Below are 14213 nucleotides of genomic sequence, written 5' to 3' on the forward strand. Positions count from 1 at the left end.
TTAGGCTTTTTGGTGTCCTAGAATTTGGCTTGGGATTCCTTGGGCATCCCCAAGCTTGAGCTCTTTCCACTCCTTATCTCTTTGTCCATCAGAACATCACCCAAAACTTGAAAACTTCACAACACAAAACTTAAACAGAAACTCGTGATATCATTAGCACAAGAAAACAAACTACCACCTCTTTTGGTACTATAGCAAACTTGAATTCTATCTATATTGGTGTTGGGCTACTGTATTCTCACTTTTCCATGGCTAGTACCCCCCGATACTAACCATAGTTACATCAAAAAAAGCAACCAACTCAACAAAAACAGAATCTGTCAAAAACAGACCAGTCTGTAGCAATCTGTATACTTCGTATACTTCTGGTACCTCGTCCCGTCGTCATCATCAACCTTCTTCCCTCTCCAATTCCATAAAGTTGTTCGTCGTTCATGAGTAATCTATTCGTAGGCTCACTTGGCAGTGATGAGTAGGATGAGATCTATCATGTAATCGAGTTAGTTTTGATGGGGATTGATCCCTAGTATCCACTATGTTCTGAGATTGATGTTGCTACTACTTTGCCATGCTTAATGCTTGTCAGTAGGGTCCGTGTACCATGATTTCAGATCTGAAATTGTTATGTTGTCACCAATATATGTGTGTTTTAGATCCGATCTTGCAAGTTGTAGTTACCTACTATGTGTTATGATCCGGCAATCCCGGAGTGACAATAACCGGAACCACTCCCGGTGATGACCATAGTTTGAGGAGTTCATGTGTTCACCAAGTGCTAATCCGTTGGTCCGGTTCTTTATTAAAAGGAGAACCTTATTATCTCGTAGTTTCCTTTTGGACCCCGCTGCCACGGGAGGGATGGACAATAGATGTCATGCAAGTTCTTTTCCCTAAGCACGTATGACGACACACGGAATGCATGCCTACATCACATTGACGAACGGGAGCTAGCCACATATCTCTCCGTGTTATAACTGTTGCATGATGAATATCATCCAAACAAATCACCGACCCATTGCCTACGAGTTTGTCCTACTACTGTGGTTACTACTGTTGCTACTTCTGTTACTTGTCTTGCTCTGCTACTGTTACTACTACTGTCGCTTGCTACTGTTGCTACTTGCTACTGTTGTCACTACTGTTGTTCCTTGCAACTGTCGTTACTCGCTACTTTGCTACTATTACTTTGCTTGTAGATACTAATCTTTCAGGTGTGGTTGAATCTGACATATTCAGCTACTAATACTTGAGAGTATTATCTCACCTCCCGTCGTGCGAACCAACAAATTTGAGTTGAATACTCTACCCTCGAAAACTGCTACGATCCCACGCGCTGGTGGGCCGTCAACAATATTCTTCTAGCTTCGATTGCCGGAGTGTGCTAGCAGCATTCTTCTGGTGCCGTCGCAAGGGGAAGCACAACTGACATCAAGCATTTTTCTGGCGCCGTTGCCGGGGAGGTATTGCTATATTCTCTGAGTCACTTGGGATTTATATCTGCTGATCACTATGAAGAATCTGAAGGATCCGAAGACCAAAGTCTTGCCCCCAACTACGAGGGGAGGTAAGGAATTTCCATCTATCTCTGCACTTGATTCACCTTCAGTTATGAGTAAGTTTGAGACATCACCTCCTGCTAGAAATCTTGATATGTCACATGTGCTTGATGATGTTTGTGATACTACTGCTAGAGATGTTATGCTTGATACTATGCCTGATGATGTTATGCTTGATACTGCTAGAGATACTATGCCTGATACTGATTTGGCTGATATTGCTAGAGATGTTATGCTTGATACTGCTAGAGATGCTATTTTGCCTGATGATGCTATGCTTGATACTTCTAGAGATACTACTTTGCCTGATGTTCCACTAGGGGTGTTCCGTGATGCTTCCGAAACTGCCGATACTATTGAGATAGAACCTGATTTTGCTCCTGCTAGATCTAGCTCTCCTAGATATGAATTGCCTGATATACCTGATGGTTACGTTATGGAGGGAGAGATAGCTGAGGATTTTCTTGCATGTAAGGATGCCTATGACGTTGAGAAATTACTTCTCAAGTGGAAGGAAAAATGTCTGAAAGCTAAGATGAAATATGACCCAAAGTTTTCCACTTCACCTATCTTTATCACCGATCAGGATTATGAATTCTCTGTCGATCCTGAGATAATCTCTCTAGTCGAATCCGATCCTTTTCACGGTTATGAGTTTGAGACGGTCGTAGCCCATCTTGCCAAACTACACGATATAGCCACCATTTTCACTAATGAGGAGAAGATCCGCCACTATTATATCCTTAAGTTGTTTCCTTTCTCTCTAAAGGATGACGCTAAAGCCTGGTTCACCTCTCTTGCTCCTGGATGTGTGAGTAGTTGCTACTGCAACAAAAGACCTTCCAACGGCGCCAGAAACACGTGCTGACGGGAGACTGTTATTGTCTTGATTCTCCTCAGCAACGGCACCAGGAATCCTTCTGCTACGGCTACGCCTTTAGGGACTTCCTAGGAAAATATGCAAAGGATTTCCCGTGGCCTTGGAGCCTTGCGTTGGTGTTCCCTCGAAGCGGAAAGGGTGATGTAGCATAGCGGTGGTAAGTATTTCACTCAGTTTTGAGAACCAAGGTATCGATCGAGTGAAGGAGTATCACAAGTGCATGCACAAACACAAAGAACCTGCTCCCAACGCTATGAAGGGGTTTTCAATCCCTTATAGATTGTTCGCAAAGTGAGAACTGAAAGCAACAAAGTAACAAAGCAAAGTAAAAGCGGAGGTGTAAACGATAGATGTGAATAGACCCGGGGGCCGTAGTGTTTACTAGTGGCTTCTCTCATGAAAGCAAGTAGACGGTGGGTGAACAAATTACTGTCGAGCAACTGATAGAACCACGCAAAGTCGTGACGATATCTATGGCAATGATTATATCTATAGGCATCACGTCCAAAACAAGTAGACGATACTTTCTGCATCTACTACTATTACTCCACACGTCGACCGCTATCCAGCATGCATCTAGTGTATTAAGTCCAAAAGAACAGAGTAACGCCTTAAGAAAGATGACATGATGTAGATGGACAATCTCATATAAACGATAGAGCCCACCTTGTTACCCTTGATGGCAACCACTCAATGTGTGCCTTGCTGCCCCTACTGTCACTAGGAAAGGTCACCACATGTTAAGAACCCAAAACCAAGCACTTCTCCCATTGCAAGAATCATAGATCTAGTTGGCCAAACAAAACCCAAGACTCGGAGAGACTTACAAGGATATCAAATCATGCATATAAGAAATCAGCAAAGACTCAAATATATATCATAGATAATCTGATCACAATCCACAATTCATCGGATCTCGACAAACACACCGCCAAAGAAGATTACATCGGATAGATCTCCATGAAGATCATGGAGAACTTTGTATTGAAGATCCAAGAGAGAGAAGAAGGCATCTAGCTACTAACTACGGACCCGTAGGTCTGAAGTGAACTACTCACGAGTCATTGGAGGGGCGATGATGATGATGAAGAAGCCCTCCAACTCCAAAAGTCCCCTCCGGCAGGGCGCCGGGAAGGGTCTGCAGATGAGATCTCGCGGAAACGGAAGCTTGCGGCAGTGGAAAAGTATTTTCGAGGCGCCCCTGATTTTTTGCTGTATTTTAGGGAATATATAGGCCAAAGATCTAGGTCAAGGGGGTGCCAGGGTGGCCACAAGCCCTGCCACCGCCGCCTCCCCCTGGTGGCGGAGTGGGGGCTTGTGGGCTCCCTGGAGCCCTCCTGGCTTGGCCCACATGCCCCCTGATCTTCTTTCGTTCGGGAAAAAATCATTTCGGGGATTTTATTCCGTTTGGACTCCGTTCCAAAATCAGATCTGAAAAGAGCCAAAAACACAGAAAAAAACACGAACTGGCACTTGGCACTGAATTAATAAGTAAGTCCCAAAAAATATATAAAAGGTACATAAAACATCCAAAGATGACAAGATAACAGCGTGAAACCATCAAAAATTATAGATATGTTTGAGACGTATCAAGCATCCCCAAGCTTAACTCCTACTCGTCCTCGAGTAGGGAAGTGATAAAGAATGAATTTTTGATGCTTTCATGCTACCTAGCATAGATGTCCTTTGTAACTCCTCTTATGTGACGTGAATGTTCAGATCCATTAGATTCAAAACAATAGTTTGCTATTGACGTGGAAACAATAATAATTCAAGCAAACTAGCAAGGTAATCATGAACTTTCAAAATAACAAGGCCAAAAGAAAGTTATCCCTACAAAAGCATATAGTCTGGCTATGCTCTATCATCATTGCACAATGAATTTAGATCATGCACAACCCCGGTATTGGCCAAGTAATTGTTTCACACCTTTACTTTCTCAAACCTTTTCAACTCTCACGCAATACATGAGCGTGAGCCATGGTTTTAGCACTTTAAGTGGTGTAGAGTGTGGTGGAGGTTGCAAGACAAAAAAGGAGAAGATAGTCACATTAACTAGGCATATCAATGAGCTGTGGAGATGCTCATCAATAGATATCAATGTGAATGAGTAGGGATTGCCATACAAATGATGCACTAGAGCTAAGAGTATGTGAAAGCTCTTAAAGAAAACTAGTGGGTGTGCATCCAACTTGCTTGCTCACGAAGACCTAAGGCAATTTTCAGGAAGCCTATCATTGGAATATACAAGCCAAGTTATATAATGAAGATTTCCCACTAGCTATATGGTGGTGACAAAACGAGAGACTCTCAATGATCATGGTGCTTAATATGCACAAGTGTGGAAAAAGTGGTAACATTGTCCCTTCTCTCTTTTTCTCTCCTTTTTTTTGGTGGGCACTTTGGCCTCTTTTTTCTTTCTTTTTTTATTTTGGTGGGCTTCTTTGGCCTCTTTTATTTCCTCACATGGGACAATGCTCCATTAATTATGATCATCACACTTTCAACTCAAATCTTAGAGCAACAGTGACTCTATATGGAATGCCTTCGATAGTGTATCGTGACAATGATCTAGCATGGCATAGACATTAATGGAAACATCATGCTAGCTATCTTACGGTCATGCAATGGCAATGTAGACGTGGTGGCACATGTCATGGTGGTATTTGCATGGCAATATATCTCGGAATGACTTTGAAAAAGCCATAGTAGGTAGGTATGGTGGTTGTTTTGAGGGAGGCTAATTGTGGGTTTTTGTGCACCGGCGAAAGTTGCACGGCACTAAGAAGATAGTGATGGTGGAAGGTGAAAGTGCATCTAAACCATGGACTCAACATTAGTCATGAAGAACTCATATACTTGTTGCAAAAGTTTTATTAGTAACCGAAACAAAGCATTCAACGCATACTCCTAGGGGAAGGGTTGGTAGGTATAAACCATCGCGCGATCCCGACCGTGTCACATCCCTGGAACCCTAACCAAAGTATAGCATTGTGCTCATATCTTCTTTGCATTGCATCCAAGAAAATTGCAACAAGATCAAAGCAAGTGGTGAAGAAAACTCAAAAACCCTAGCCACTTCTCAATTTAAAGGAAATTTCAAACTAGTTAAAATCAATGAACCCAAAATGGCCTCAAGAAAAGTTCAACTTTTCTGATAATTCTTGAAAGAAAATAAGCAGTGAAGAAAACTATTTTCATAACACATTTGGCATTTTATTTAAAAGCAAAAAGCCACTGGATTCAAGTTTAAATTTGAATTCAAAAACTTTAAGTTTTCAAAAATGTTGAAAACTTCAGGAATGGTTGGATATATTCCAACTAATATTCTCGTGTGTTCAAAATATTTTTATAAACTATTTTGGAGCTGAAATAAATAGCAAATCAAAATAGTTAGCAAATCAGAAAAACAAAACAGAAAAAATGGAAAGAAGCTTACCTGTCGCCCTGAGGAGGCCTACCCCACCAGGGGCAGGGGCGTCTTCTTCCTCCTGCCTTCCGCCCTGAGGAGGCTCCTCCACCTCCTGCTTCGCCGTGGCACGCCCTGGTGCTCCCCAGGACAGCGCGACAGCGTTGGTATCAGAGCCTGACTGACTGTAGGACTACTAAGCCAAACTGGTCGAAGTTGAGTCTAGAATTGCTTTAGTTATATATAAGGGAATTGGTTGTGGAACGGAACATAAGACTCTTGTTCTCTTCTCAAGTTATTCTATTCTGGTCATCCTCGTCTTTTCTGCGGGAATTAAGGACTAGGTTACTCATCTTCTTCTAGGCTCGTGTTTCTGATCGGTAGATTATAGGACTACGGGCAAGAGTTATTTTGGGTTTCTTTTGTCCCTAGAAAAAGGAAGTAAGTTTGATGATCAGAGAATTGAACTTGATAGTTGAGTGGTTACGCTATTCTATTTTCTGGGTTGTCTCAAAATTGTTTTTGAGCATTTACAGCCGTTATGTAGCCCAATTTTGCATTCAGAGCTCTAATGCTTTTGCATTACTCTCTATTTTCATATGCCTGGTCGTCCTTCTCGTCAGGTGGTTCGTCTGACCAGGTGCATTGATGTGTCGGGTCATACGGCCATGCTGGTCAGGGTGATGTCGGTGTGCGGTTACCGCTGGTACCCAGAGTACATAGTGGAGGAACAGTACCAAGACTTCAACGAGAGCCAGTATATCTGCACTGTTAGGGTATTTCCAGACTACCGTGGAGCTGAGAGCCAATCCACTGGTCTTATGAATTGGGAGTCACTGTTGACATGGCAGTACAAGATGCTGCCTATTCAATGTTGACCATTATGAGGGCGAGACATGCACTGCTGCAGAATTCAGAGTTCTGCTATGTTCCTGCCTCTCAGCCAGGTGAAGAGGGATATCTCAGCGGGGTCTATTTTGATTCCTCTATGGAGGATCCGCTACTGCAGTCCACTGCTGAGATGCTAGAGAACAGAGACAGGGATGCTCGTGCTCTCCGCATGGAGCTTTATGCTACACGTGCCCATCTGTGGACGACTTTGACGCAGCTGGCATCGGTAGTCCAGACAGGGTACGGAGATATGGAGATGCTGAACCCTGTTAGAACCCATCTTCCCGCCCATGTTGACTAGCCCGCTATAGGAGGACTCACCCCTCTTCGGGGACCCCTACTACCACCAGTGAGGGGACCAAGGCCACATCCGTGTCCTTATGGATCCCAGGGATCTCACGCCTGAGGAGGCCTAGCCCACCAGGGGTAGGGGCGTCTTCTTCCTCCTTCCTTCTAGCAGAGGAGCGAACGCCCACGGCGGCTCCTCCACCTCCTGCTTCGCCGTGGCACGCTCTGGTGCTCCCCAGGACAGCGCGACAGCGGGGACAACCTCCCCGAGCACGTCCCTATCCATCCATGCTATCCATTCCTCCCCTCTCCTCTCGGTTCCTTCCTCCCCTCCTACCGCCATTGACAAGAGCTCGAGCTCGACCTGCCCGTGCCTCTAGCCACAGGATCTCCCCCCCCCCCCCCCCCGAGTGCCCCATTCGCTCCGCCTCGACGAGCTGGTCATCCCTGCAGAAGAAGAAGACCCCCGAGCCCTGCAACACCCACGACACCGTCGCCTTCAAGCTTCGGCCGCCGACAAGCCACCGTCGATTCACCGGATCCAGTGCCTCCCCGAGCAGCCTGAGCATCCCCTCGTCACTGCAGTGAGCCCTGGAGTGATTCCCCCCATTTTCCCATCTCTTTTCCGAGCTCTAGGCCTAGTTCCACCAAAGCCCGATGAGGACCGCCGCTGTAGCTCGTCGCCGGTGACCTTACGGTGACCGGCTAGTCCATCTGAGGCCTGCACCAGCTTCAGCTCGTCGCGTAGATGCTTTAGGAGCCCAGCCCCACGCGATTTGACCTTGTTTTTGATGACCTTGACGATGGCCGAGCTTCGATCGCCGCCGAGCTCGTCGCCGGCGTCGATTCCGGCCACCCCAGCCCCTCGGGTTTGCTCCATCGTGCGCGCCATCGAGTGGTCGTTCTCCCTGTGGCCTCCGCCGTACGTTTGGTCGTCGGAGACGCGTTTCCGATGCCCTCCACCGTCTCTGGTGTCACCGGAGGCTCACCGCCGGCGAGGACGACCTCGCCGTCGGTGGATCTCAGCTGGCCTGAGCCACTGACACGTGGGGCCAGCCTTTGGATGTTTTGGGTTAATAAAAATAAAATTAATTAAACTAATAAGTCACTGACATGTGGGTCCAGTTCTGTTAATTAGCTAATAAAGTTTGAAACTAATCTAAAACTGACCAAAGTCACTCACCAGTGGGTCCCACTGGTCAGGTTTGACTTTCAACGGCCAGTTGGACCTGCTGATGCCATGCTGACGAAATAAGTAGCTTTTCTGTTTAAAAAGAATTCCAGAAAATGCCCAAAACTTCTAAAAATCATAGAAATTAATCTGTAACTCCAATGAAAATAATTTATATATGAAAAAGTATCACAAAAATCCAAGGAATCTGAATATGTCATTTTCAAACATGTTTGAAAATGTTACTGGACCAAACATGTAAAATGATGAATAGGTTAAATTTGATAAATGCTTTGGAGTTGGAATTCGAAAATCATTTGAATTCCATTTCAAATGCTATGATCAAACATTGTCCAATCACAACCAGCAACTTAACATATCATTACATGCATGTTAAAAAACAAGTTGATCTGAGCATCGGGTCGAATCAATTAAAACGGTATTTGAGAATACCTCGTTTGAAGTGATATTTGAATCTGATTCAAATCAACTTCAAACCTAATAAATGATAGCTACATTAGCATACCACCTTGCATCCTCATGCCATGCTCATGCATCATTTTGTTGCATATGATTGTTATTGATTGTTGTTATTTCTTTCGGTAGGCTCCGCTCCTCCGGATTCCACTGAACATCCGACTGACGGATATTGTCCCTCTTCTGAGCAACAAGGCAAGCAACCATTTTGATCATCCCGATAAATCCCATGTTCTCGCTCCTGCACTTACTTATTGCATTAGGATCAAATGCTTCAGATGCTTTTGCCATGTTATTTGAACCCACTTCCTTTGCATGACTTGTCTTTGTCACGGTAAATAGCTGAACCTTGCAAACTAGCATACCTGGTAGATGCTTGAGCCATGATGTGCCTTATCCTGCTATGCATGCTATGCCTAGAGTTGTGTATGGTCTGTCATCTGGGAGATGAACAGAACTGTGAGAATGTGTTCAGTAAGTAAAGGTTGTGTGTCGAACCTGATTTGGTAAAGGTACCGGTGAAAGGCTATGTAGGAGTACATGGCGGGTTGTTTCATTGGAACCATCCTTAGGAACTGAGTTTCGTGTATGTAATCCAAGACTAGATACTACCACACGTTGGGATACTTAATTGACCCTCTCGACTTATTAATCGCTTGGTACTCGGTCGAGGAGTTGCAAGTAGTTTCTGGTGTTTATAGTCATGCTGGAGGCCGTGCATAGCGCTGACCTGAGAGGTGGGTTGTGATGTGGTAGGCGGTGGCACGGTGTACCAAGTGGCACCCGGATGGTGGGCTTGGGAACCCTGCACACATCGTTTGGGGCCGTGGCGGAAACCTCGGCCGGACTTCCGTGCGGGTTACCCTCAGATAGGCGATAGACCTGGACTAAGTATTAGCATGGCTAACGGTCGTGGCCGACTCCCTCGCTGGGCTTCCGCTTGAAGGTTGCCGAGGTGCATGACGTGCACATGGCGATAAGTGGCGAGAGCGTGTGTGAAGAAGTACACCCCTGCAGGGTTATGATCTATTCAAATAGTCGCGTCCGCGGATATGGTCTACTTGGAGACATATGTTGTTCATAGATAACTTCAATGGCTAATCATAAAATTGTCAAGATAAGCGTGAGTGTCGTGGACGGCATTCCCGTATGGAGACGAAATGATTCCACGATGGAGTATTCTTGTGGTGTTAGTGGACTCGTGTGCGAGAAATCAAGTTGTCAAAAATTGTCTTAAAATGCAAGTTGTCTAGCCACGAGTCAAATGTTGGCTTTCCGCATGAAACCCCACAATTCCTTATTGATACATTGCATGAGTAGATAGTTATCCTAAAGTCTTGTTGAGTACCTCCGTACTCATGTTTGCTTAATATTTGTTGCAGAGGTTGTTAATGACCCTAATGGAGGGTTCTTCCTAGACATCGACGACGACGAGTAGCTGGTATCCCAGCTACGATCTGGCCCTAGGGTGGGTCTGTAGTATAGTCAGGCCATGTGCCTTCTAGTTTCATCTGTCTGTACTCAGACAGTTTAATTACTTCCGCTGGCTTGTAACTTGAATGACTGCTATGATGGGTCGTGAGACCCCTACTGTGTAATATCATGTGTGTGTCTCTTCCAAGCATTTTAAATAAAGCTTGTATGATTATGGTTACGTTGTGATGCCATCGATGTATCTATACATATCAGTATGCCATGCGTACGTGTGTCGTACTTGATATGTATGGGGTTCGATTACCTAGTCGTAGGCTTTAGTAGCATTCCTTACAGGGAAATGCCCCTTTGTGATCCAACGAGCCATGGTAGTTCGCTACTGCTCCCGACACATTGGTTGACCGACATGTGTCCTTCTTAGCTGTTGTGTCTGTCCCCTTTGGGAAATGTCACGCAATGTAATAGAGTCCTTGTAGCTTGCTACGACTCGTCTACATTCGCTGGTGACCAACACCTGCTTTGCTGGGTCATGTATGCCTGTCCCTGTGCGGAACTGCCACTTTGGTTTATGACTAGACATGTCGATCCGAGTTCTTTGTCTTTGGATTGCTAGCGACATAATTGCATACGCGAGTCAAAAGGCGCAAACGGTCCCGGCTAAGGTAAGGCTGCAGCCGTGGGGTTAGCCGTGCGTGAGACCGCAAAGAGATGCGATGTGTTACAGGCTGGACTCCTATGGCTTAGGATCGGGGTTCCGAAAGACCGCCACGCAAAGGATGACAATCAATAGACTAATCATGCTCGGATTTCATCACATAGCGGTTCACCATACGTGCATGCTACGGGAATCACTAACTTCAACACAAGTATTTCTAGATCCACAACACCTTACTAGCATGACTTCAATATTACCAAAATCACAACTCAAAACTAATTGAGATGAATCAAACTTCTCTAACTATTCAATGCACATGAAGGTGGAAGTTTTCGTATCCCTTTGGATAACTACCCCTTTTGAGACTACTTTCAAAGAATAGATCAACTATCAAGCCACGCACCACTGTGCTCTAAAAGATATAAGTGAAGCACATAGAGCAAGAGTATCTAGCTCTAAAGATATAAGTGAAGCACATATGAGCGGAATTGTCTACCAAAAGATATAAGTGAAGCTCGACAAAATCACGGTGTGTGCATGTCTCTCTCTCTAGGTGTGCAGCAAGGATGATTGTGACACAATAAAAATAAAAGACTCCTACGATACAAGACGCTCCAAGCAAAAACACATAACATGTGGTGAATAAAAATATAGCCCCAAGTAACGTTACCGATGGATTGAAGATGAGGCAGGGCATCCCCAAGCTTAGGCTTTTACGGCATCCTTGAATCTCTTGGGGTGCCTTGGGCATCCCCAAGCTCGATCTCTTGCCACTCTTTATCTCTTTGTCCATAAGAACTTCACCCAAAACTTGAAAACTTCACAACACGAAACTTAAACAGAAACTCGTGATAACATTAGTATGAGAAAGCAAACCACCACTTCCTTAGGTACTGTAGCAAACTTAAATTCTACTTGTGCTGATGTTGAGTTACTGTATTATAAATCTTCCATGGCTAATACCCCCCGATACTATCCATAGTTTCATCAAAATAAGCAACCAACACAACAAAAACAGAATCTGCTAACAGCAGACCAGTCTGTAGAAATTTGTATATTTCGTATACTTATGGTAATTCAAAAATTGTGAAACATTACTACAGTCTGAATAATTTGCGTAGCAATCATCAGCAAAAAGAATCAACTCAAAATCTCTTACAGAAAAAAAACGAAAATTCTTTTCGTGAGCAGAAAGTTTCTGTCTTTTCCAGCATGACCAAATGATCATCCTCAAGACTAATCATAACGGTTTTGCTTGGCACAAACGCAAAGAGAAACACAAAAAACACAATCATAACAGAATTATGGAAGTGTGGAAAACACAAAACAGAAAGAAAAAGGATAGATTCATTGGGTTGCCTCCCAACAAGCGCTTTTGTTTAACGCCCTTAGCTAGGCAAAAAGTGATGGAATCGCGTATAGTCATCTTTGCTGCTCAAACCATAAGTAGCCCTCATCATAGATTCATAAGGCAATCTTATTTTCTTTCTAGAAAAGTGCTCCATGCCCTTCTTTAAAGGAAATTGAAATCTAATATTCCCTTCCTTCATATCGATGATAGCACCAATAGTCCTTAGGAAAGGTCTACCAAGAATAATGGGACATGAAGGATTGCAATCTATGTCAAGTACAATGAAATCCACGGGTACATAGTTCTTATTTGCAACAATAAGAACATCATCGATCCTCCCCATGTGTTTCTTGACAGTAGAATCTGCAAGATGCGAATTAAGAGAACACTCTTCAATCTCATGAAAACCAAGAATATCACATAAAGACTTTGGAATCGCGGAAACACTAGCAGCCAAATCACACAAAGCATTGCACTCATAGTTTTTAATCTTGATTTTGATAGTAGGTTCCCACTCATCATGAAGTTTTCTAGGTATAGAGACTTCTAGTTCGAGCTTCTCTCCAAGAGATTTCATCATAGCATCTACGATATGCGCGGTAAAGGCTTTGCTTTGGCTATAAGCATGTGGAGAGTTTGCAATGGATTGCATCAAAGAAATGCATTCAAACAACGAGCAATTATCATAATTGAATTCCTTGAAATCCAAAGTGGGAGTTTCATTACTACCCAAAATTTTGATTTCTTCTACTCCACTCTCCACACCTTTATCATCAAGATGGGTGGACTCCGAATCATTGGGGCATTTTTCAACCAAAGTGGATTCATATCCAGCCACTCCATAAATAGGTTTGACACGCGAAAACAAAGATTCAATAGGAGACACACCAAGCACTTTAAGATCCTCGTGATTTGCATCACTAGAACGCACCCTTTTAAACCATTCATATCTAGCCCGAATTTCGGCGGTTCTTTCTTTGCTCTCATTCATGGAGATAAGCATAGATTTCAAAGTTTCATCCAAGTTGACCTTGGGAGGAGCGCATCTAACTTTCAAAGCATCAATATCACAAGACATCCTATCAACGCTCTTAGCCAAATCGTCTATTTTGAGTAGTTTTTCCTCTATGGACGCATTGAAAATCTTTTGAGAGTTAATGAACTCTCTGAATCATAGGGTAATTTGTTGTGATTTCCATAAGTGTTGTTGTAGGAATTGCCATAATTGTTAGAGGAGTTACTAGGAAAAGGCCTAGGAACATAGTTTCCTCTAAAAGCATTGTTGTTGCCAAAATTGTTCCTACCAACAAAATTCACGTCCAAACTAGCGTTGCTACTCTCAATCAAAGAAGATAGTGGCATGTCATTAGGATCTATGGTAGCGTTTCTACTAGCAACAAAATTCATCAACTCGTCCATCTTAGCACTAAGTGAGTTAATCTCTTCTATAGCGTGTACCTTTTTGCTAGCAGGTGACCTTTCAGTGTGCCACTGAGAGTAGTTGGTCATGATTTTGTCTAGGAGTTTTGTAGCGTCTCCTAATGTGATTTCCATGAACTTTCCACGTGAGGCGGAGTCCAAGATATTGCAAGAAGCGAAATTCAAGCCAGCGTAAAATATTTGTATAATCATCCACAAACTCAAGCCATGAGCGGGACAATTTCTAATCATAAGCTTCATCCTCTCCCAAGATTGTGCAACGTGTTCATGATCAAGTTGCTTGAAATTCATGATATCGTTACGTAAGGAGATGATCTTAGCTGGCAGAAAATACTTGGATATGTAATCATCTTTGCACTTATCCCAAGAATCGATAATATTTTTAGGCAAAGAAAACCAAGTTTTTGCGCGATCTCGCAACGAGAAAGGAAAAAGTTTCAACTTAATCACGTTCATTTCATACGATTCCGCAATATCCACATCTCTTTTCTTTTTCATATCACAAAGCTCAATGAAGGTATTGAGATGGGATGCGGCATCTTCACTAGGAAGGCCACAGAATTGCTCTTTCATAACAAGATTCAGCAAAGCTGCGTTCATTTCATACGATTCCGCAATAGTGGCGGGAGCAATCGGAGTACTAATAAAATCATTATTATTA

This window comes from Hordeum vulgare, chromosome 6H, assembly GCF_904849725.1.
Source record: "Hordeum vulgare subsp. vulgare chromosome 6H, MorexV3_pseudomolecules_assembly, whole genome shotgun sequence".
Classification (NCBI taxonomy): Eukaryota; Viridiplantae; Streptophyta; class Magnoliopsida; order Poales; family Poaceae; genus Hordeum; species Hordeum vulgare.